Here is a 23,437-nt window from a genome sequence, read left to right on the forward strand (position 1 = left end):
AATTAATGAGACTCTACTGATCTTATATCTATTTTAATTTTAACGACAGGTTTTTTATTCATGCATTTTACGTCTTCCTGAAAAATGACACTTTTGTCTTTGCAAAGAACAGAGCTCCTTGATTTTGTAGTGAGTAGCGTACTTTTGGCCCTAAAGCAGTGCAGTGATGATTGGCATAAATGATCACCTATTGTTCGAGATACATCGTCTTAGTGCTTAAAATTCACAAATGCTGTGTGCTGGTATAACTTAGGGTCTCATAATGATTCTTTTCTAGCTGAAAAGATATTTGTGTATAGCATACAAATGTATCATCGACCTAAATGTAAGCCTTTTTCATAAAGTGTTTTAAGGGAAGGCTTTCATTAACCGAAACCATTCCTCTTTCTCTGCTGAGGCACACTGGAATAATTTTCATGCCACATTGACTTCTAAAGGAACATTAGTGTATTTATCTGTATTTATGTGGAATGATTTGAAAAAGCTGTTAATTTGAAAATGACTGTTTTTGCCAGGGAAATATTCATTTGAGTGAATTAATTGTGTAGCAAATAAAAGGGGCATATTTGGGAATAGTTATGAAAATGGCTTTAGCTGGAGGTGCGGATTTTGTAAGTAGGGTTAATTAACACTGGCCCTGCATTGCCAATGAAACCATCAATGCATTTGAGTTGCATCAGAGCACGATTTAATTCAAAATGCCTCTTTGTGAATTAGTTTTATCATGTTGCTGTTTATGAATGTTATTGGTTATTTCACAATATATGTAGTGCAAGGAATTTATCGGCTCATACGCATACTGTATTTACTGCATATGTCTACAGTGAACCAGTGTGCTGTGTCTATATAGGTGAAATAAAGATATATAGTCCTTACAGTAGATTAAACCGTCCCATGGTCTTAATAAGCAAAGCAAGACATCAGTGCACTAACAGAGCCAGTGGTCAATAATTGAATGAGAGAAGCCCATTGTCCAATTACACGGATTATCAGTGGAGACTCCCCCTCTTGTTAATGACTAAGGCAGGGATGAGTAATTAAAAAGATTCATGTTGTGGCCACTTAATGATCCTCTCTCTTTTTTTTTTTTTTTTGTGCCTCATCTGTGGTTACCAGAGCATTTAAAGGAGGGCATTGTACCAAAATTCCCTCAGCTTTTCAAATACCTTTGGCTACATTTGTACTTCGGGAAAACATTCAGCGCACAGGTTGCTTGCATATAGGAACTGTGTGTGTTTGGTTAACTCAGCTGTTGAAATCCAGAATTAAAGTCTTTTGTGTGGATTTGGCGGCCTGTCCGCATACCTGAAAGCTCAGGTCAGGAAAAATTCTTTGAGCTATTATGTAAGTACTCAGGAAGTTTGCGCTTTCCTCTTTGCAGTGAAGAAAGGTTTTAATTAATGCAATCTGGAATTTCGACAGAAATCAGATTTTCTCTCTGCGTGTGAGTTTGATTGTTCACTGGCTATAGGTGATTCGAGAGTCATTTCCTGTTGTAGATGGCAACTACAAACAGAGAACTCTAACAATGAATGAGGATTAAAATACTATCACAAGTGTTAAATTATGTTGATTTTGCATATATTTTATTTGCTTGTTTATGAATGACTAATTTTGTGAATAATGCAGATATGTTTGATAGGTGCATCTCTTCAGTTGTAGACTGGTTCTGGTCCAGTAATGGGACAAATTCACTAAATTGTTGTACCACTTTTGGTGTTTGACACTTGGCAGGTTTGGTTCAATTAAATCGAACTCTAGTGTGATTGCTCTGTTCATTTGAATAAGTGTGAATGTTGCCATCCAAACCTTGGTGTGCACCAAACAAGCAGACCGAGACCCACCTTTGTCTGGTGCGGTTTGACTGAAATATGAACACAACATGGACCAAAGACATACAGTCAAACCAAAATGTATTCAGACACCTTGAACATTTCATTAATTATTACAGTTTATTTGCTATAGTTTAATATTTTTTGAATAATTTTTGGTTTGACTGTATAAACAAACCAAAAATAGGGTGTGATGCCAAAATGCGAACCTAAAACGGACAGAATACTCAAGCATGGTTCTTCTCGTCATAGGAGCTGTGTTGCCCATTACAGGCATCGGAACCACCATCTCCTTGCAGCAGATCTTTGTTTTCACTCCTTTACACATTTTATAAGTGCACTATGAGTTTTCAGCTGGTAAAAAAAACACCATATGTACACACATACAACGAGATCCAGATCAAAAGAACCAAGAGAACCAAACTACAAGTGTGAACGCACATTGGTTTCCCTGTAAAGTTTGTCAAGTTTACATCCAGCACAAAATCAGTAACACTTCAATAAGTCCGTAACTTTTTTTTGGTTAAAAATGATCCAAATTAAATTTCTTAGCAAGTACATAACCAGCCAGTTTTCAAAACTATCTCCTTACCTTACACATTACACGTAGTCATGCAATGCTGATGTTGTTAACATTAACAATTTGAGAGCAAAGTATAACAATAATAATTAGCACAGTTTGATGTGATACGAGCTAAATGATTGTTAGATTTTATCACCATTGGTAGTGTGATTTATTATATATATATATGTATATATATATATATATATATATATATATATATATATATATATATATATGTTTTTTTTTTCCTCAGCTGGTCAGAACAAAACATTTGTTACTTACTTGTTCAGATGACATTTTTCAGGTGAAAATTCTTATTTTGGTCATACTTCCAGGACTACAATCTGTGTTTCCGAAGTATCCACCGGTGTGGTGACTGACAGCCACACATTCTCCTCAAAGCATTGGATTCACCCGCGCTGAGGCGCTAATAACTGCAATTGCAGGTTTCGTACAGAGATGGCGACAAAGAGACAAAACTTATGAACTGCAGCTTTAACAAAGATTAATAAATGCTGTAGAAGTACACTTCATTATTAGTACATGTTAACTAATGAGCCATGTTTGAGTCCTTATCTTATTTGCAAAATTCTTTTATCGAATTGGATACAAAAATGCAAACAGAGCATTAAAATATTCAACTAAAACCATTGTTATTGAATTCCCCCCTGTATGTTTTATTTCTCCCACCACTGAAAGCTTCTGAAAGCACTTGAATACACTGGATTGACTTCATAGTGACTCACTGTTCTTGTGGTCAGCCTGATGCAAACCGCATTTAGTAGCCAAACTAAGATGATTAACTTCACCTTTCATTGTTGACTTCTACCTGCTCAAACTCAACTTTTCTGAAAACCTCGACTTCCCACTCAAAGTTGGATATCTCGGGCCAAGGATTTTCCTTAACCTATTTTCCCGAGCCCTAGACCTCAGGGCTGAATTCATAAAAGCTCAGGCTGTCGAACAATTTGTCTTTTGACAGGAGGGACCAATGAAGCCACCAGAGGCTGGTCAACAGTGAGTGGCAGGGCCCGAGCCTGGGGCGATACCTGTGGGGCGGGTGGCTGAACGGGTATTGCAGAAGCAGCTCCGGTAAGAGAGAGAAAGGGAAGGAGAGAGCTAGCAGGGGTATGAAGGAGGGAGCAGGCCGCCATCTGGCCCCGGAGAGGGAATTGGGTGGTACGATCAAGCCGAGGGTGGTGTCAGATCAGAGCGGTCAGGGCTGTTGGTGAACAGATGTTCTGGGGTGAACACGCACACAAGCAAACTCGCTCTGGAGGGACCACGTGTGTCCATCAGTGGCTGGAGAGTGCTGCTGTTCTGACCTTGAGCAAGGAAACATGTCAAAGTCTCTGCTCTAAAATACAAACACACGGACCTTGTAGGGAATTAACCTGTTCTGTATTTACATTTATGTCAGGGAAAAGAGGCCGTGACCAATACCACATTGCAATTTGTAGATAGTTACATCCTATTATTGTACAGAAAGATGTTATTCAGATTAAAGGAATAGTTCACACAAAAATGAAAATTGTCATTTTCTGTCTTTTGTGTGAGAATCTTGTGAGAAGTAGAACATTAAGTCTTTATTACTAATTTAGTCCTTGGTGTGTTCATGAGAGATGTAGCGATGTCTGATTCATGAATAAATTGTCAGATCTTTTTGAATGAAATCAGTTTATTCAGTTCACAAAAATGGTCTAAATGATTCATTCACAAGTCAAACTGATGGGCAGGGCCGCCAAGGCCCCAGATAGCTTACTCTAGCTACGGCCCTGTTGATGGGACTCAACTTGTCATGACTTAATGATCTGGTTAACATTTCACTAGAAGGAGGATTATCATGAAATGATGACTTAAATTTTGAATAGTTTCCAAAGTCCCTTTCAAGGAAAGTCTGTTCACTCGGCAGCCATATTTGCAACGCCTCCGGGTACCTATTTCGGGCATCCAAGACCAAGTCCTATCTATTAGAATGGGGGAATCCTGAAATCTCAAAAACTGCATGGCGAACTCACTTAAATATTTCAAATCAGCAACAAAATCTGACATGAACTGTCTTATAAATGTTGTTTCTTATGCTCAAATAGCATTAAAAAATATATATTTTTTCAGGCTAGACGAGCCAATGCGCATGTGCAGTCCTAAGCGCGAGTCTCAGGTTTCTATGGGAACCGGAGCCTCTAACGGCAGCTGCAGTGACACAATGACTTTATCAATCAGCGATTGGCTCTTTTACTTTATATTGCTCTTTTACAGTTTCTCCCATTCATAACTAATAGAAGTGAACCGTCTTTCTATCTATAGTCTTTGATTGTTTCTCACTCAAACTGTATAACCTTTATGATACTCTTTTTGTCCTTTTTCCTTTCCTTTCCAGTCCTCATTCCAGTGTTGATCGTAACTAGGGATGTGCACAAATAGTCGAATATTCGAATATTCGTTCTGTAATTAATATTCGAAAAATAAAAATACTATTCGAATTTTACTATGTTGCTTTGCTGGCCGTAAATGCAATGAATCCATGATAAATCCCAAGCACTAAAACTCGCAGTTATAATTAAATGCACCAGGTGGCGCTGTGGAGCGTGTTTATAATGTTGTCGTCTGCCTCGCAAAGTTTGGAATTACTTAGATGAAAATTATCTTACAAAATGGAATTACTTTTGATCAAATTAATTAATGAAACCGAGTTATCATAATATCAACACCATAATGAGAAAGCACATGAAATCTAAATACCCGTCGAGTGAGGAAAGACAGCTGTACATCACTGCATCCACGACAGTTAAGCGCAGATGATAACTTATGTGATAGCAAAATGATTTTGAGACATATGCTTCCTTTAAGTTTCGTTGAGGGAGATATATTTACGAACAGAAAACAAAGTGCTACTCTTAGAAACTTAGCTTAGCACACCGTTATGTATTGTTATCTTAGTCTCTGCAACGTCTGTCAGCGCGGCTCGTTTTCTGACCCGAGCATGTGGATATTATTGTTTTTCTCAACATGAACATGTGAAACAATATAAACACGATAACCATATTCCATCCAACTCGAGTGTATTATGTACGTTTTGTACAATAACTGGCGCTGTCTGCTTTATTAGTATTTTTCCCGCTCGCGCTGCTTGAGATTAAATGCTTTTGTTCTTAATATTTTCTGTTTAACGTTACACATATTGTTTAATGCTTTGAACTAAAAGAATATAATGAGATATAATGTAAGCTTGTTGTGTATATTGCCTAATCGTAAGCTTGTTCAGAAATGGTTACAAAATATTGATGAATATAAAACAATAACGTCTTTCTCGTTTAACCTCATTTAAATAAACGAATATTCGAATATTCGTTTTTTACGAGCCCAAATATTCGAATACAATATTTTGGAAAAATGCCCATCCCTAATCGTAACGCTTTACATGAGTGAATTAGTGTGAGTAACTTAGCTACTCATGTAATGCGTTAGTTAATGTTTCAGTTAATGTGAGTTACATAATTAGATAACTTTTTTTCATGTAACGAGTAAAGTAACAAATTACTTTTACATTTACAGCAAAAAACACAAGTTACTTTGTTTTCCCATTTATTGACTGACACCTCTCCTGTCCCCCAAATCGAGTGTGAGGTGTAGAGGCAGGGACGTGCACAGGGGGGTTGCTCAGGTTGCCCGAGCAACTGCCCATATGCCCTTCTCGACTCACGTTGCCCTTCCGAGGTGGAAAAAAATAAATAAAAAAATCGTACAATGGATGCAGAATTTCACGTAGGCCTAGATAAAAAAAAAGCCTCATTCACTTCCATATTCGGGCACCCGTCCGAAAGTGAAAGTCAGTAGGGGAAGGGCAAACTCTGTTTACGTGGCTGCAGCGCTGCACGCGACCGGCACCTGAGCTGAGCCTGCATGAGCAGCACTAGAAGGAGATTGTCGCGGTTGTCGGGTGAGACGACTTAACGTTGTCGGAAAGGTGAGTAAGGAAAACTAACGAAAAAACGAAAACTAGGTGGGAAAAAACATCGTCGTTAACTGAAATAAAAATAAAAACGAGGCATTACAAAAAAACGATAACTAACCAAAACTGTAATGTGTGTTTGGCAAAACTAACTAAAATAAAATAAAATTATAGATTAAATGTCCTTAGTTTTCGTCTTTGTCAATGTCTTTCATAGAGCAAACGTTCAGCTGCATTTCATTTCCCTGCGTCTCTCACTCACGCGTCTCTCTCACATACTCGCGCGCGCACAGCCCCTCCCCTCCGCGCGCACCGCGCCTCCATGAGAACGAGTGTTGGAAGCAAGTTCGCGAAAGGTTGGTGTCTCGTGAAAACCTTTACACAATCACACATTAAAAAGTGGTATAAAAATATTTTTAATTCTGAATATAATTTTGTCAGTGTGTTAATGTCGACCTGAGAAGCGATTGCTACTTTAGAAAGTGAACTAGACGCAAGTTTGAGGTCAAATGCACTTGGGTTGTCCATGTCAAAACACTATTTAAGCTGTGATTCAAGTAAGAATAATTGACAACGGGCCGTTGAATTATTCGAAAAATAATGCACACCTGAGGCGGTGATTCGGTCACGACTCGAAGCGGAGTCAATTATTGGTAGGGGAGTGCCCTATTTTTAGGTCAGAGCAACTGCCCCTCAAAATTCCTGTGCACGTCCCTGTGTAGAGGAGTAAACATGATGGTTATAGTGGTTCTAGACAAAATGTGAACATGCATTTACTCATCTCACTTACACAAAAACATATTCAGTATTCCTCAAAGTGAATAAAAACCGTGAAATACAAACTCAGAATATTACGCAAACCTGCAATCATGAAATATGTTAAAAATACAAGTATACTTTATGTATTTAATCTCACTTTATTAACTGTCTTTTCTGTTGACCTTTGATGAAACATTACATTTGTGTGTTTCTTTGTTTGTTTCTTTTTCTTTTTTCTTTTTTTAAAGTAAGAGTATTGAACATTCTTCTCCTGCATCCTATTCTTCTGCAATCCAGAATGGCAGCACAGCTGAAAGGTTTGTTTGAGCTGCGCCCTCTACTGTACAGGAGTGAATTTGCACTTCTGCCTGAAGCTTATTCTTTTCACTTATGATGTGAAAGGGCCTTTACATTTTCTAAAAATAGAACTTCCATTGTTTTGTTTTTTTTGTTTAGCCCAGGTGTGGAAAAAGTAACACAAAAGAAACAATGCATTACTTTCCATAAATGGTAACTAATTTGTTACTTTTTAGGGTGTAACACAATGTGTAACGCAATTAGCTACTTTTTTAGGGTGTAACGCAATATTGTAACACATTACTTTTAAAAGTAACACTGTCTCATTCATTGTAATTTCGTTATTTTCTTTTGTGTTCCAAAGTCACATGTGTTTGGAACAATATGATGGTGACAATTTCATTTTTGGGTGAAATGTTTTTTTTTTTTTATCGAAATATGGCTACAGAATGCCACACTGATGGCAGAAAGTCCCTGTTCTACACACAAAATCTGTTGTCCATGGCCTCTGGTACTCCTGGGATGGAGACTTGAATAAAATGGGCACTTTTTCATGCGTAAAAGTAGCCATTTCCTGCGTCCTCATCACCTAGGAACTTGCTAATCAATAAGCATTTAATTAGTCAATTATATGCCATTAATTTAACACCCCTGAAGGTACAGTCATCTCCATGATAATATAATGCTTTAGGAAATTTATCTATTGGAAAATGTAAAGGCAGACAATTAAGTTCTCAAGCAGGGATGTAAAAATCGACAAGCCGTCGTGTGAGGATGTGAAAGAGTTTGTGGAACCCAAGCACTGGCTTCTCATCTCTTCACTAGTGTGGTTTCATTATAGAGACGGAGGAAGTGCAGATGAACTGAGGAGACTGCTGATAGTGAGATTCATTTTAATATCTGACATACTGAAAGATGATTTGTGTTGTGGAATTTTACTAATTTTACTAATCAAAGACTGTGTTGCATCAAAAACATTTATTGTTTTTTTTTTCTTGCGCATTTAATTTTTTGAATGAATTTATTTTAAATTTTCTTTACCACAAACATATTACAACAGATAATTAAAAAAAAGTTTTTCTGTATAAAGGGAAATCATATAATGTCATCCTTTTTGTTGAGGCCATGTTTTTTATGAACACATTACTTCTTACTTCCAAAAGTAATATGTGTAAATAACACACTTTAACTGAATGTTACTCCCAACACTGAAGATAATCATTTGAAGAGATGTTATTTAGAGATGTGATTCTATTTACATCCTATTTACAGTAGTACACCAAAAGATGAAAAAACTTTAAGGCAGTAAAGCTTATTTATACATCCACAACAATAATCCTTGAAACGCCTTTAGGATTTAACTGTACATGACCATTATGATATTCTGCCATATGACCTTCCAATAGACAACACAATTGTTTTACAGTAAGCATATTTTAATCTTTTCTCCAACGGCATCAGTATGTTATTTATTCAAGCAAATTGTCTTCTTTTATTGCTGACAGCAGTCATATTTGTAAAAACGAGTCCTGCGCTGCAAAATAATGTTTATCGCTTTATAAACTGCAGGCTTATGTTTTATTTATGCCATATGATGAGAGAAAATACAGCTTGAATTGATGTTTGCTAATAGGCTGCAAAATAAGAAGCTTCCACATAATAGTGGAGTTCACTGGCGGCCAAGAGGCTTGTAATTCCTGGTGTCAATATTTGAATTGCTGGGGGAACTATTGCAGACACTGCGAATATATCCGAGCACAATTTTGCGCCTAGTCTATAAAAACTAACATCTGTTGAAGCATACATTACATTTTAAAAATAACTGAACAGAGATCACCCGGTAAAGTACAGTTAACCAGATGTCGTTTTAAAAGTGGCAGATGGAACAATGAAAGGCGGATTGGAAATTAAAAAGCACAGCTAAAGGTCAGATCAATTAAGGTGCCCGTCGCCGGCTCCCATGTGACAATTAAGATGAGTTTAAAGCGCTTTGAGAGATGGGACAGCCTGTACTGTAGCTGTTGCCGGGGCGAACTTCTTAAGGGCATAAAAATGTATGGCGTGGGACCGGAGGCCCCTGGAAGTGAAGTGTATTCGCAGTGGGTCAAGGTTAATAACCCGCAAAGATAAACCTGTTTCAGTGTCTCCGAGCTGAAATGGAGACCTTTGTCCATCAGTATTAAGCTACAAATAAATTAACAGTGACTTTAAGTGACATTGCAAGAGGGGAAGGATGGATTAAATTCATAAGTTTAATGTTATTTCAGTTTCTTTAGATTCTTGTCACTTAACACAGTGGTTCTCAATTGGTTTTGCTATATTATTTAAATAAACAGAAGAATAAATATATTAAAATAAAAATAAAAGTGAATAATAAAACTGTCATATATATATATATATATATATATATATATATATATATAATGTATGGTTCCGTTCATACAATGCTTCAACCAAACTTGCTCTCATTATATGGTTTTTATTCGCTCTCATAATTATTTATTATTTATTTATTAAGTATGCACAAATGATTGCATATGTTTTTGTTCTTTTCTCTGCTGTCAGCAACCCTATCAGAACAGAACTGTGACCCTTTTTTGAATTGCAATACACCACTATTACCTAACACTACTTACTGAATAATACATTGATCATACGCACAATTATGTGCTAGACTACAATCATTAATAAATTGCTATTTGAGGTGCTTTAAGGCAAAAAGCATTTCATAAATAAACAATAAAATACTGATTTTAGCATAGTAACTCCAAAAGTACATGATGGTGACCACATCATAATGGTTATTAAAGGCAGATGGCTTTTAAACAGTTACATATCATGCCATTCTCAGAAACAAAAAGTTGATACGGGGTATGACAGAGGGATCTTGCACATTGCATTTGGCAGCAGGGGAGCCACAAGAGGGCAATATTTGCATTGTTTGTCCGTCTCCTCCCCAGGCACTCTCATTTACATCAGACTTGTGTATTTGCATGCTGGGATCAAAAACAGTTTAGTTTGTTCATTTACATCATAACATGCAAACAATATGTTCACAGTAAAGTCTGATAAGACCTTTCCGCCAGTGTCCACAGCCCACACTTGACACACAGACATGAACTTAAAGGCAACTATCTCTATTTGGCAATCGTCACCTGCAACACTAGACTGTTTTTCCCTAACACAGACATGTTTTAATGCTTATCAGGACCTGGTAAATTTGCAAAAAGGTTGCAGTGTCCCCCCTCCCCCCTTCTTTGACTACATTCACCTTTTGTTCACATTTCAGATTCTGAATGTTTATTTTTTTGGTAACACTTTACAATAAGGTTCATTAGTTAACATTAGTTAACTTCGTTAGTTAACATGAACTAATAATAAACTGCACTTCTACAGCATTTATTAATCATTGTTAATGTTAATTTCAATATTTACTATTAAAATCTTGGTAACATTAGTTAATGCCCTGTGAACTAACATGAGCAAACAAACAACTGCTGTATTTTTATTAACTAACGTTAACAAAGGTTAGTAAATACAGTAACAAATGTATTGCTCATGGTTAGTTCATGTTAGTTACTACATTAACTAATGTTTAACTAATGAACCTTATTGTAAAGTGTTACCATTTTTTCTTCCATACATTAGAATGAACTTAACATGGCTTTAATTAAGTCTTTTTTAAGATAAGTAGGTCTAATTTAGATGGAGGTTAAGCATGCACATTTAAACTTTATTTATTTAATATTAATGAAATATATAAGCTGCCTTTTTCCTTTCTTTGCAGAACATGTTGGGATGATCTTGAAGAGAAGTTTGCTTGTGTATATTTGAACAATGTTGTTTTCATCATGAAGCAGCAAAATTTACAATATTATGCAAAGTTGCAAATCAGTCATTTTATTTTTTGAGCGAATTTGAGTTCTGCCACAATGATCTCATACAAATAAACTTATAATTGTTATTAGTCATTGCAGTTTTTTTTGTCTCTTTTTTTAATAGAGCTAACTTCTTGGAATGACTTATTATAGATTGACTACTAAATTGATTATTGCAGGTGCCTGTATTGACCTGCTGCCACTCCATGCAATATAAATTGTAGCATATACATTTCACCAACAGATGAAAATAATAAAAACATGTTATAGGAAAATTTCCATTTCTGTGTCATTTTTCCCTGAGCAGTATTTTCTCCCTGGTTTGTTGGCCAGTGAGCTGCTGCACATTGGAGTGATGGAATTAATTAGATAATTTGTATAATGGACCAAGGCCTGGAGAGGTTCAGAAGTCCTGCTGCTTGCATTGTCCTTGAGGAACTCTCATCCAGATGTTCAAACGGATCTTAGCCTGACCTGTAACCCAGTCCTAATTATCATTTGAATGACAACATGCTCTAGATCAATAGCGTTCAGTCACAGTTTGAAGGCGGAAGATAAGAACTCACCTTGTGGAGTTGCATGGGGGGAAAAAAAGATGCTAATGTGTTTATCTGAGAATACATGCCAGCTAACCACTGAATTTTGTGGATAATGGTGTAGATCATTTTTTATTAACTGATTCACTGAAGATATTAAGTTTACTGTAGACACTGCAAGTATGCAATATATTTTGTTGTTCAATTATGCCACAAGACAAAAAGGTTTAGTGTTTTTGTACACAAGTAAAAATTAAGTCCAAACCTATTGGATGTTATCAAATGAAAACTTTGTTAATAACAAAGTCCATACTGTTCCTCATTCAGAGCTGTCAGAAGACTTGACATTTTTTACAAACATTGTCACAATCAATTGTAGTTGTATTAAACATGTAAAGTTCTTCTTCAAAAAAGATCTATAAGAAGAAAATAACAGCTTACAGTTTAAATAATTACAGAATTTTTATTTTTGGGTGAACTGTCAAGTGTCTACAGGGAGAAAAGATGCTCAAGGCTTTTGAACATGGTGAGGTAAGAATATTCCGTCATTTGTCCTGGTTTCAACTTTCCTGGATTGTTTTAACTTTCAATTTGTTTTTCCTAAACCTTACCAACCCATTAATTTAGAACGGGTTATATTAAATCACGATCTCCTCATGTGTATTTGTATGTGGTTAGTTTTGTGTGTGGCTTAGTTTCACTATGTGTACAGAATGCTCTCTGGAACAGCAAATTTATACAAGGCTTTATAACTCTTCTAGTTTTATTGTGACATTAGGTAACTGTGGTGAAATTTGTGCATTGCTTCAAGCTTCTATTTTGCTCTCTCGGTCTCTTTCACAGATTGAAATGGTGCTCAGCTCGAGGATCTGCGGACTTCCCAGTCCATGTTTCCACTGACATGAGAGCTGAACAATGACATAACTGACTCTTACAAGTAAGGATATTTAAGCATCTAAAGTAATTTAATGCAGCTTCTTGATATTCCAAGCCACATGCTTTTGATACATTCATAGCAAGATAGTTGTAAATAATGGCCTATCATTTTATTTTAGATGGGCAATTCTTTCTTTTGTGTTTTTAGTTTAATGAATGGCTTAGCATAATGCTAACAGATACTAAAAAAAAAAAAAACAGCTAAAACCAGCCAAAGCTGGTTGTCTGGACTTAGCTGGTCATCAGCCTGGAGTTGTGTGATATAGGGTACGTTTAGCTACATGACAACAATGTGCTTAAAATGGAAAAAGTTTTTTCTTTGTTTAGATGACAACATTTTCAAAACTATCCCTGTTTACACGGATCCGCGAAAATGACTAAAAACGCTGCATTACACATGCCAGACAAGTATTTGGCGATGTCACTTTGTAAAGAAAGACTACGCGCATACGCATTTTTTTACAGAGCAATTGTGCCAAACGCGCATGCCTATCCACCTTATTTTTACAGTTTATTGCAGTTTGATATTCTTGTTATTTCCCTATAGTGGCTAATAAATTGGAAGTCTCGCACATTCACAGAAAACACCTTATTTCTGCATTGAAAAATAAGGTGGATAGACTAAACACGTAATACGCATGTGCATGATGTCACCATTTTCACAGATTCGCATTTATGCAGTTTACACAGAGATGATAACTAACATTTCAAAAACTTCCACTTTGAAACCCATTTTCAAAAGAGTGCATTTTCAGGCCACCAAAACGCTGTTGTCATTTAAATGAACGGCCAAAATGCATAAAAAGTTTTTCATTTTTAGTCGAAAATGGTGTTGTGTAAACAGCCCCATAACTTGCAACTGTGAGTTATAAAGTCAGAATTTCTTAGAATTGCATTTATATCTTGCAATTCTGACTTTATAACACGCAATTGCGAGTTAAGTCAGAATTGTGAGATATAAACTTGCAATTCTGAGAAAATTGGACTCAGCATTGGACTTTATAACTCACAGTTGCAAGTATATATCTCGTAAATCTGACTTATTTTCTTGGAATTGTGCAATATAAACTCGCAACTGTGTAAACTTGCAATTGCAAAAAAAAAAAAAAAATCAGAATTGCAAGATATAAACTTGCAACTGCGAGAAAACAAGTTAGAATTGCGAGTTTACATCTTGCAATTCTGACTTTATAATTAAAAATTATCTCACAATTCTGTGAAAAAAAGTCAGAATTGCGAAATGTTAACTTACAATTGTGAGAAAAAAAGTCAGAATTGTGAGATAAAATGTCACAATTATCTTTTACATTTTTTTTTTCCATGGCGGAAACAAGCTTCCATACTCATGAGGTCTACGGGATTTGGACGGTATGATTTGGGACCCTGTCGGTGGGAAACAAACAAACACTCAACTGTTCATCTTGCCCAAAATCTCTGAGGTAGAGCACTCATCCTGTACCCTCAGCTTTCTGTCATCGTACAGAGGAAAATTGCAATTTAGCCCAAGTGTCGCAATTCTTGAGAGTCTAAATAATAAACCCAGCGTGTGTGTGTGTGTGTGTGAACCCTTAGCTCATTGTTGCTGATTCCACAAAGTAGGACAGAGGGATGAGATAGAGAGAGACGCAATTAAAGGAATTGTTCTAATGAAACGCAAGCTCATTGCGATTTCTCCCTCTTGGTCATTATCTCTCAGATTAAATGATCTATATGACTGTGTGGTGCTTAAACGAGGTGAGAAGGGTGTTTATGTGTGGATGAGTGTTGGAGAGTGAGAGAAGGAGAGAGAGGTAGTAATTCAATCTATTCCATAAGTGAAGTACAGGCGGTCTCAGCCATCATTAAGCTTGTGGAATGGAGTCATTGCAATTTAGATATCCATGTGAGCATAAGCAATATTAGACAGTCAGTAATATCATCTTATACTTTACAATATCATGCTATTCTTTCTTTCCATCAGCGTTACTTCATATTATACTGGAAATCTCACAGCAGTTGATGGGTGAGTGCTTGGCTTCATTAGGATGTTAGAATCTCCGAAGCATCTTTAGAAATGGAGCAAATTCATTCCAATGACTGCTGACCCATATAACACTGATCAATATAAATAGGGCTATTCTGGTACGCCATTGTGATAATGTGTTGTTCTTATTTTAATTGCCAATGATGACATTTACTTAATGTAGCTATGCATATCGATTTCTTTGTTTATTTTACATACTGTATATAGCTGTAGATTAACATAATGAATACAGCTACAAACATTATTAGCAAATGTGTTTTCAAAACTAAATTTATAGTAATTAGTCTTTTCTGCACTGAATGGTCAGAGAGGTTAAAGCATTTTTTTTTATACTGTATGTAAAAGAAATGTTCTGGGTTCAAAACAAGCATTTTTGTGGCACACTGTTGATTACCACAGAAAATAATTGCAAAATGTATTTCAAGATTTCTGAAGTTGCGTTATAGCTTTGTGTCTTTGTGTAACGAACAGAGCGAAATTAAAGTTGAATCCTTAGCTTGCATCAGGCCACATCCAGTTTCAGAAATGGGACGACAACATTACTGATGGCAAGATAATGTGGGATCTCTTTTATTGAATCTGAAAGGTTTTAATTATATTTTGCTACATATAAAGGTATTTTAAAGATTTTGAACTGTCAAAAAGTCATTCGGTTTAACTGTCCAAAGGCCAATATAGCCATTTTATTTGTGTTTAAAATATCAAAAAAATATAATAAATGTATATATTTTTTATTCTGGCATGATTTTAGAGCAACATATATCAACAAAACGGTATTAAAATTATGTGTAGAAGTCATTGCTTTGTTATGAGAAAGAATGTCCGGAAAAATAAATTCATTCGGAGTAATCAATATAAAGGGACCATTTTGGATCAAGTCATGTGGTCAGTATCATGTGACAGCATGTGACATCATTCAGACACCCGCAAAGGACAACATGGTCATGAAGCAAAGTTTTGCTCATACGCATGTCACGAAACATCAGGTCATTCGGTACAACCGCTATAAAATGTTCTAATATTTTACAAACATTATAAAATGTTTGATCAGCCTGTTAGTATTGTTTGAAAATATCATCATTCGGTATAACCAAAAGTGTCATTCAGTAAAACCGAATTTTTTTGTTAAACCAAATGACTTTTTTGATGACAAATTTTGTCCATCTTGTAATAAATGACAAAAGCAGTGTTAATTGATTATAAAAACCACATAATCTCATTGTTAACACTTAATAAATCTTCAAAATTAATTATATCTCCATTATGTTTTTTACACTTTTAAAAACCGTATTCATCAGTGACCCATAAACAAATTTTATTTTATTCATATTTTTTTTTTATATCTTTTTTTACTTTCAAAACGGTTCATATTTGAACGTCTATCTCTGTCACAGGATTATGTTAGCTAAAACTGAAACAAATCATAAAAAACATTTTTGCTTCTTAAAAATAAAATAAACATTAATTGAAATAAAATAAAAAATAAACTTTAACTTGATGTACTAAAATAACTTAAATTAAAACATGAATAAAATGTAGTAAAAACTATTACAGACATAAGAATTTTTTTTAATAAATTACAAAAATACACAACAAAAATAACTAAAACTTTAATTAAAATGAAAATGGAAAATATAAAAATAAAAACTGATTCAAAATATTAATAAAAACTTAAGTACCTCAATTATACTAAAATAACACCATTAGAGATGTTCTTGGGTTTTAGCAAGCTACGATGTCAGGGCCCATGTGGCATCATAAATTATGAAAGATTATTTTTCTGAAGGGAGTCTGTGGTGTGTCTCTGACTGTAGCTATTCTCTTGAATTTGTTACGCAGTTTAGCCAAACATAGAGCATGCTGTGGCTTGCTCAGATGGGAGAGTGAACAGGGAATACAGTGACACAGTGAAGTGAAGAAAGGACTAAAACTAAAACCGCATTGTATTGCAGAAAGAAGGATTAGAACATGTTAAAGAAGTTTTCCTTGAATTGATACAAAACCAGTGAAGTTTAAGTGCTTTGTGCTGAAAAGAAATGCATTCTTTCTTGGTATTTGTACCATAGCATTTTTTGTTGTTATTAAATAATAATAATAATGAAAAATCCAATCCAGATCACACATTTCTTTTGCCGTTATATGAGGACCAGCAGGTGCCTCCTCCAAAAACTGTTTACATTTTTGAGAATAACACTGTGTAATGCCAGATGTGGACATCTGAAAGTAATAATAAGAGAAAGGAAACCATGTGTCTTTCTGTTGTTTCCTCCTCTGTTGTGAGCCTGTGTCACTTTTAAGGCAACATTTTTCTTCGGACTCTCTGTCAAGTTAGCAGCTCTGTGTGCGGCGTGAGCGCATCAGTCTATTGTCTCAGCGTATGATCCTGTGGAGAAAGCCCTACAGCCCTCTGTTACAGCTCTACTAGGCATTAATACCACAAATGAATGCATGACCGAATATGCAAGCGAATAACTGCATGAATAACAAAATACAATTTACATAATTGCATGTAGGCTATGTGTTTTCTGCTGTTTGAAACCCTTGTGTATTTGCATATGCAAGCTCTATAGAAATTATACACTCAATAGGATGGGCATATAAATATGACTCCTTTGAATTACTGGAGAGAAGGAGGGAGAACAGTAAGGCAAAAAGAGAATTCAAACAATAATAATGTTAATGATGTTTTTTGCCCTAAGGGTAAAGATGCCCCCCCCCCCCTTGCCTTGGGAGACGGACTTCAGTCACTGTTAAAATGATGCACTGTTAAAATGATCCCAGCAGTGGGATGTGCTTGTAAATAACTCTCAGAACGTCCTGATCGAATGATGTGTGTCTCTCTTTCTCTCCTGCCGTATCTCTCGTCTTTAATTCTGCACTTAGACACTCTGTATTGACACAGTCATTGATTTTGAGTTCTCACTTGTGTGTTGCAGTGCATATAGGCTGTCCGTGTTGCCAGTGCACATAAATATATCAGTTCAAATCTTCTATAAGGCTGGTCTAACATCCACAATCAAGGCCTGCCAGTATGTCTCAATTTTATTTGTATTTTTGGAAGTTTGTTTTCTTCAAACATTTCTATTGTATTTTTTATTATTAATTATTTATTTTAATTGTAAACTTTTATGATTTAATCAAAGGGTTAGTTCACACAAAAATTACATTTCTGTCATTAATTACCCTCATGTCATTCCACACCTGTAAGACCTTCGCAAATTAAGATATTTTTGATGAAATCCGAGAGTTTTTTTTATCCCCCATCGAAAGCAACGTAATTACCGTCATTCAAGGTCCAGAAACGTACTAAAGACATTGTTTAAATAGTCAATGTGACTACAGTGTTTAATCTTAATGTTATGAAGTGACGAGAATACTTTTTTTGTGCACAAAAACAAAACAAAAATAACAAGTGTAATCAACAAATTTGTCTCTCCCCGTCATTCTCCTACACTGTTTACATTCAGCACTTCCAGGTTCTGCGTCAGAATGCAGACTCATTATTTCTGGACCATGAATGACGGTAATTATACAGAGCCCTGGACATGACATGCAGGAAAAAAATAGCTAAATTGTGCGCACGATTTACTATTTCATTCCCTCGATTTATAAATCGTGCACACATTTTAAAGGTGCTCTAGAACTTTTTTTTAAAAGATGTAATATAAGTCTAAGGTGTCCCCTGAATGTGTCTGCGAAGTTTCAGCTCAAAATACCCTATAGATTTTTTTTTAATTCATTTTTTTAACTGCCTATTTTGGGGCATCATTAGAAATGAGCCGATTCAGGGTGTGTGGCCCTTTAAATGCTGATACTCCCCGCCCACGGAGCTCGCGCTTGCCTTAAACAACATAAAAAAAGTTCAAACAGCTAATATAACCCTCAAAATGGATCTTTACTAAGTGTTCGTCATGCAGCATGTCTAATCGCGTAAGTACAGTGTTTATTTTGATGTTTACATTGATTCTGAATGAGTTTGATAGTGCTCCGTGGCTAACGGCTAATGCTACTTAACAATGCAACTTAATGCTAAGTTGTGTTTATGCATTATACAGACTGCAAGTATTTAATAATGAAAATAGCGACGGCTCTCTTGTCTCCGTAAATACAGTAAGAAATGCTGGTAACTTTAGCCACATTTAACAGTACATTAGCAACATGCTAACGAAACATTTAGAAAGACAATTTACAAATATCACTAAAAATATCATGTTATCATCAATCATGTCAGTTATTATTGCTCCATCTGCCATTTTTTGCTATTGTCCTTGCTTGCTTACCTAGTCTGTCGATTCAGCTGTGCACATCCAGATGTTCTGCCCTTGTCTAATGCCTTTCATAATGTTGAGAACATGGGCTGGCATATGCAAATATTGGGGGCGTACATATTAATGATCCCGACTGTTACGTAACAGTCGGTGTTATGTTGAGATTCGCCTGTTCTTCGGAGGTCATTTAAACAAATGAGATTTATATAAGAAGGATGAAACAATGGTGTTTGAAACTCACTGTCATTTCCATGTACTGAACACTTGTTACTCAACTATGCCGAGGTAAATTCAATTTTTGAATCTAGGGCACCTTTAAGGGAACGAAAAAGTAGTGGGCACGATTTAGTAAATCGAAGGAACGAATTAGTAAATCATGTGCACGATTTCATTTTTTTTTTTTTGCATGTCAATTTTCTTGCGGGGCTCTGTATAATTACGTTGCTTTCTATGGGGGTTAAAAAAACCTTTTGGATTTCATCAAAAATAACAATTTAATTTGTGTTCCAAAGATGAATGAAGGGCTTATAGGTTTGGAACGACATGAGGGTGAGTAATTAATGACAGAAATTCCTGTTTGAGAAACCCTGACGTAATGTAATGTTTAATGCACTTCATGTTGTTGATACCAAAGAATGGAATATATTTTCTTTCTATTTGTATTTTTATATGGTACAACATTATCCTATTTGGTTTATTGTGATAAACCAGTTAGGTCAAAAGTAATCTAAAAGTAGCTTGATTATATTACCTAAAATGTGTAAAGTAATGGATTACATTATACAATTCTATAGTAACCATGTAAATCTTAATAAGATATAATAAAAATTAATAAATATCTTTGGTTAATCTTCAAAATCAAAATGATGAGATACTAAGTCATAATTATAACATAAAAAGTTGTAAATTATGAGTTACTGGCCCAGTTTCACAGACAGGGCTTAGATTAAGACAGGATTAGACCTTAGTTCAATTAGGACATTTAAGTAGCTTTTATAACAGGGTATCCGCGGGGCATTGAAAAGCATTAAAAGTCATTAAATGGATTTTGTCAAAATTAAGGCCTTAAATGGCATTGAAAAGCATTAAATTTGATTCCTCCAGGCATTAAAATTTTTGATTGTTTCAAAGAAAATTTTATAGAAGCAATTTATTTTAAATACAGGCTTCATAATTAATAACTTTTATTTTATGTCGTAAAAACGCTTATGTACATTAGTGTGACGATCATGCGGAACCAATTTGGTAAGTGCTTCCGGCCGGTGCAAAATTGCCGTTGCGCGGGCTTTTTGGAGTGAACGAGACGACAGCGGAATGTGACGCAGTAAAAAAACAAAATGGGAAAGTGCAAATTTCAGGATAAATGGCTGGAAGAAGAGCAGTTTAAACCATGGTTACAGCCCGTTAAAAATAGCAATGATGAAGCTTTTTGCTGCCTGTGTAAAAAATCTATTAAATTGGCAACAATGGGCATCAACGCCCTGAAGTCCCATATGAAGTCGGACAGCCACAAATCGGCATTAAAAGGCCGTCAGCAATTGACAATGAGTAATTTTTTTGGCGTGACCGAAACTTCTACAACAACAACTGCTTCAAGTACCACAACAACTGCTGCTGTAGTCACCACCGTTTGTGGAGCGACTACCGGAAAATCGAGCGACATTCGATCAGCGTTCGGGTCGAATGAGACTTTGCGGGCGGAGGTGCTCTGGTGTCTGAACACTGCCGTTCATCATCACTCAATCACTTCAATTAAATATCCTTATTTGTGTTCCGAAGATTAATGAAGGTCTTACGGGTGTGAAACGACATGAGGGTGAGTAATAAATGACAGAAGTTTCATTTTGGGGTAAACTAACCCTTTAAACAGTTAAACTGCTATTTCTATAGCACTTGAATTTTAATTGAATGCTTTTAAAAAGTTTAGAGCGTATTGAAGAGCCGTCTTTCTGATGTTTAAAATTATTCTCTTCTTGAAGTCCAAGGTGGTAGTCAGCTTACATTTCGTTATAATTACACACTTACAATTACTCTGTTACAGTTACTGGTTTGTTGGTTTGCACACACTTTTACAAAAGAAAGCTTTTTTGAATAATTGTGGCTCTCAACTTAGTAGTAGAATTTCTGTTAAACAACATGACTCATTTTAAAGGTGGTGCATGTAACCCATTTAGAGTTTGCAAATGCACACTCTTAGGGATTGAATTGATCAAAAAACACCTGTATATGATTCAGTCTCCCTCATCAGCTTGAGATCTGCTGTTAAAGTTCACTTTGATTTTGTTTTTTGTGCAGATGATTTGTTGTCATGCAATGTTTTGTCACAAAACCCTGTCTCTTTTGACTGATTTAAGTGGTATAATTGTTGATTACTGTCTAAGTGGCTTGAAATGTATGGTAGTGATTTTTCAGGGGAAGAGGCCATTGATTAGACCATTTCTCACATGCCACTCTGACTTATTACTATTATTAATAGTTAAGGGGGAAAATGCTCTAGTTCTCTCTTACTCAAAGTCTATTAGAAATTGTACCGTTTTGATTTTAACTTTACATAGATTAAGTTTTAGCCTTTAAAAGTTCAGTTTGTGAGCTTTTTTTTTTCCTTCATTATCCAAGCTGATAGATTTAAATACATTGACAAATTAAGCTGTGTCCTGAGCCATTTCTAATTCAGTTCAGAGTGATATGCTGTACTTTCATCATTGCATTATAGTCAAACTGGTTGCAATTGAGTGCGTGTGTATATGTGTGTGTGTATATATATATATATATATATATATATATATATATATATATATATATATATAAAATGATTAGTCATGGGTCGTGTATGGCATTAAATACGGTAAAAATGGCATTAAAAAAGGCATTAAAAAGCATTAAATTAGATTTGAAGATTCCTGCAGAAACCCTGTATAAACATACTCTAGACAAAAACATTACTGGTGTGCATCTTGAGACAAAACAATGGCACTGACATACTTTAAGATATGTCTACAAGTTGCTCTCAGTTAAAACAGCTCAAACATGCATTTTTGTCTAGGACTAGTTTAAGCCTTGTCTGTTAAACTGGGGGACTGACATAGGCCTGCTTAGTCTTAAAGGGGTACTTCACCCAAAAATGGAAAATTTGAATGCTTGGATTGTGCTTACCCCAGCGCAATCCAAGATGTAGGTTCACTTTGTTTCTTCGTGTAGAAAACACAGTATTTTTCACATAATTTACTTATCTGTATACCGCTGTTTCCAGTGGTCATAATGCAAGTCATCGGGCTGATGACTTCCTTGTTCTATGAAGTCCCTAAATCAGAAACACGTAACGAGTTCTGATTGTGCCAGCAGTTAAACCCTGTGCTCGTGATTCGACAGCAGTTGATATGCGCATACTTGCCCGGATAGGTCACTGCCTCTATACTTCAATAAGCGCGAGACATGCACGTGCTCAGTGTTATTGTAAACATGTCTTTAATTTTCAGACATCACCGAGCGAATGCTGAATGCCAGAATCAGACCATGGTGATTGGACTGAGGTAAATGAATGATATAACAGCGTTTCGACGTTTCATCGCGACAAACACGATCGTTTCGTGTACTTAACGCAACTCAATGTGTCGTCACTGAGCCGCAGGGTTTAATTTGGATTTAGTCAAAAACGTGTTTTATTTGACGTCATTAATAGAAGGAAGTAGAGGGATGTAGTACCAAACTGGACAGTTCGATGCAGGCGACTTGGAGTTAAATAAAATCATCATCGCTTGTGCATTCTACTTTGAAGCTTTAAACATTTTACAGATTTTACATCTTGGATGCGCTGGGGGTAAGCAACATTTCACACTAACTAAAGTTTGAAACATGGGATCACGAAGAACGGGACCTTTAATAATGGCATAAAAAGTCAGTCACATTTTGTAATCTCATAATTGACTTTTTATGTCAGTTTTGACTTTATGTGGCACAATTACGAATTTTTATGTCAGTTCCAACTTTTTATGTCATAATATGATTTACCAAAGCATGTTTTTTTATCTTATGTAGCAGAAATTGACTTCCATAGTAAAAAAAAAAATAATTAAGCCATATTTACTGAAAATCTCTTCCCCTCAGCTACAACTTTAAATCCAATAAGAAGCTGTTAGACATTTTGATTTATTATCGATGTCACAAGACATGTCTGATGTCATGGCAGTCAGTCCTGCAGTATATTTAATTTTAGAGATATTTTAGTGAATATCATCTTACAATTTGGTCAGTTTACCACATCATGCAGTTGTATAACTTCAGAAGATGTGTAATATATTACAGGAGGAGTCAAAAGGATTACATTTATGGTGTTTTTTGGAGGTTTACAAAGTGTTGTGTACAAAAGCCTTTTTTGTGTTGCACCCGTGTTC

At 35.6% G+C, this 23,437-nt stretch overlaps 1 long non-coding RNA gene across 1 annotated transcript in view; it reads left to right on the plus strand.

The window, feature by feature from the left end:
- LOC125273462 overlaps window positions 1-23,437 on the plus strand; it is a 64,205-nt gene that overhangs the window by 9,041 nt on the left and 31,727 nt on the right. Inside the window, exons 3-5 of the long non-coding RNA XR_007186074.1 lie at window positions 12,663-12,756; window positions 14,090-14,194; window positions 14,716-14,757. This is a non-coding gene — a long non-coding RNA (uncharacterized LOC125273462). The remainder of the gene's footprint in view (window positions 1-12,662; window positions 12,757-14,089; window positions 14,195-14,715; window positions 14,758-23,437) is intronic.

Source organism: Megalobrama amblycephala, linkage group LG8, assembly GCF_018812025.1.
Source record: "Megalobrama amblycephala isolate DHTTF-2021 linkage group LG8, ASM1881202v1, whole genome shotgun sequence".
Classification (NCBI taxonomy): Eukaryota; Metazoa; Chordata; class Actinopteri; order Cypriniformes; family Xenocyprididae; genus Megalobrama; species Megalobrama amblycephala.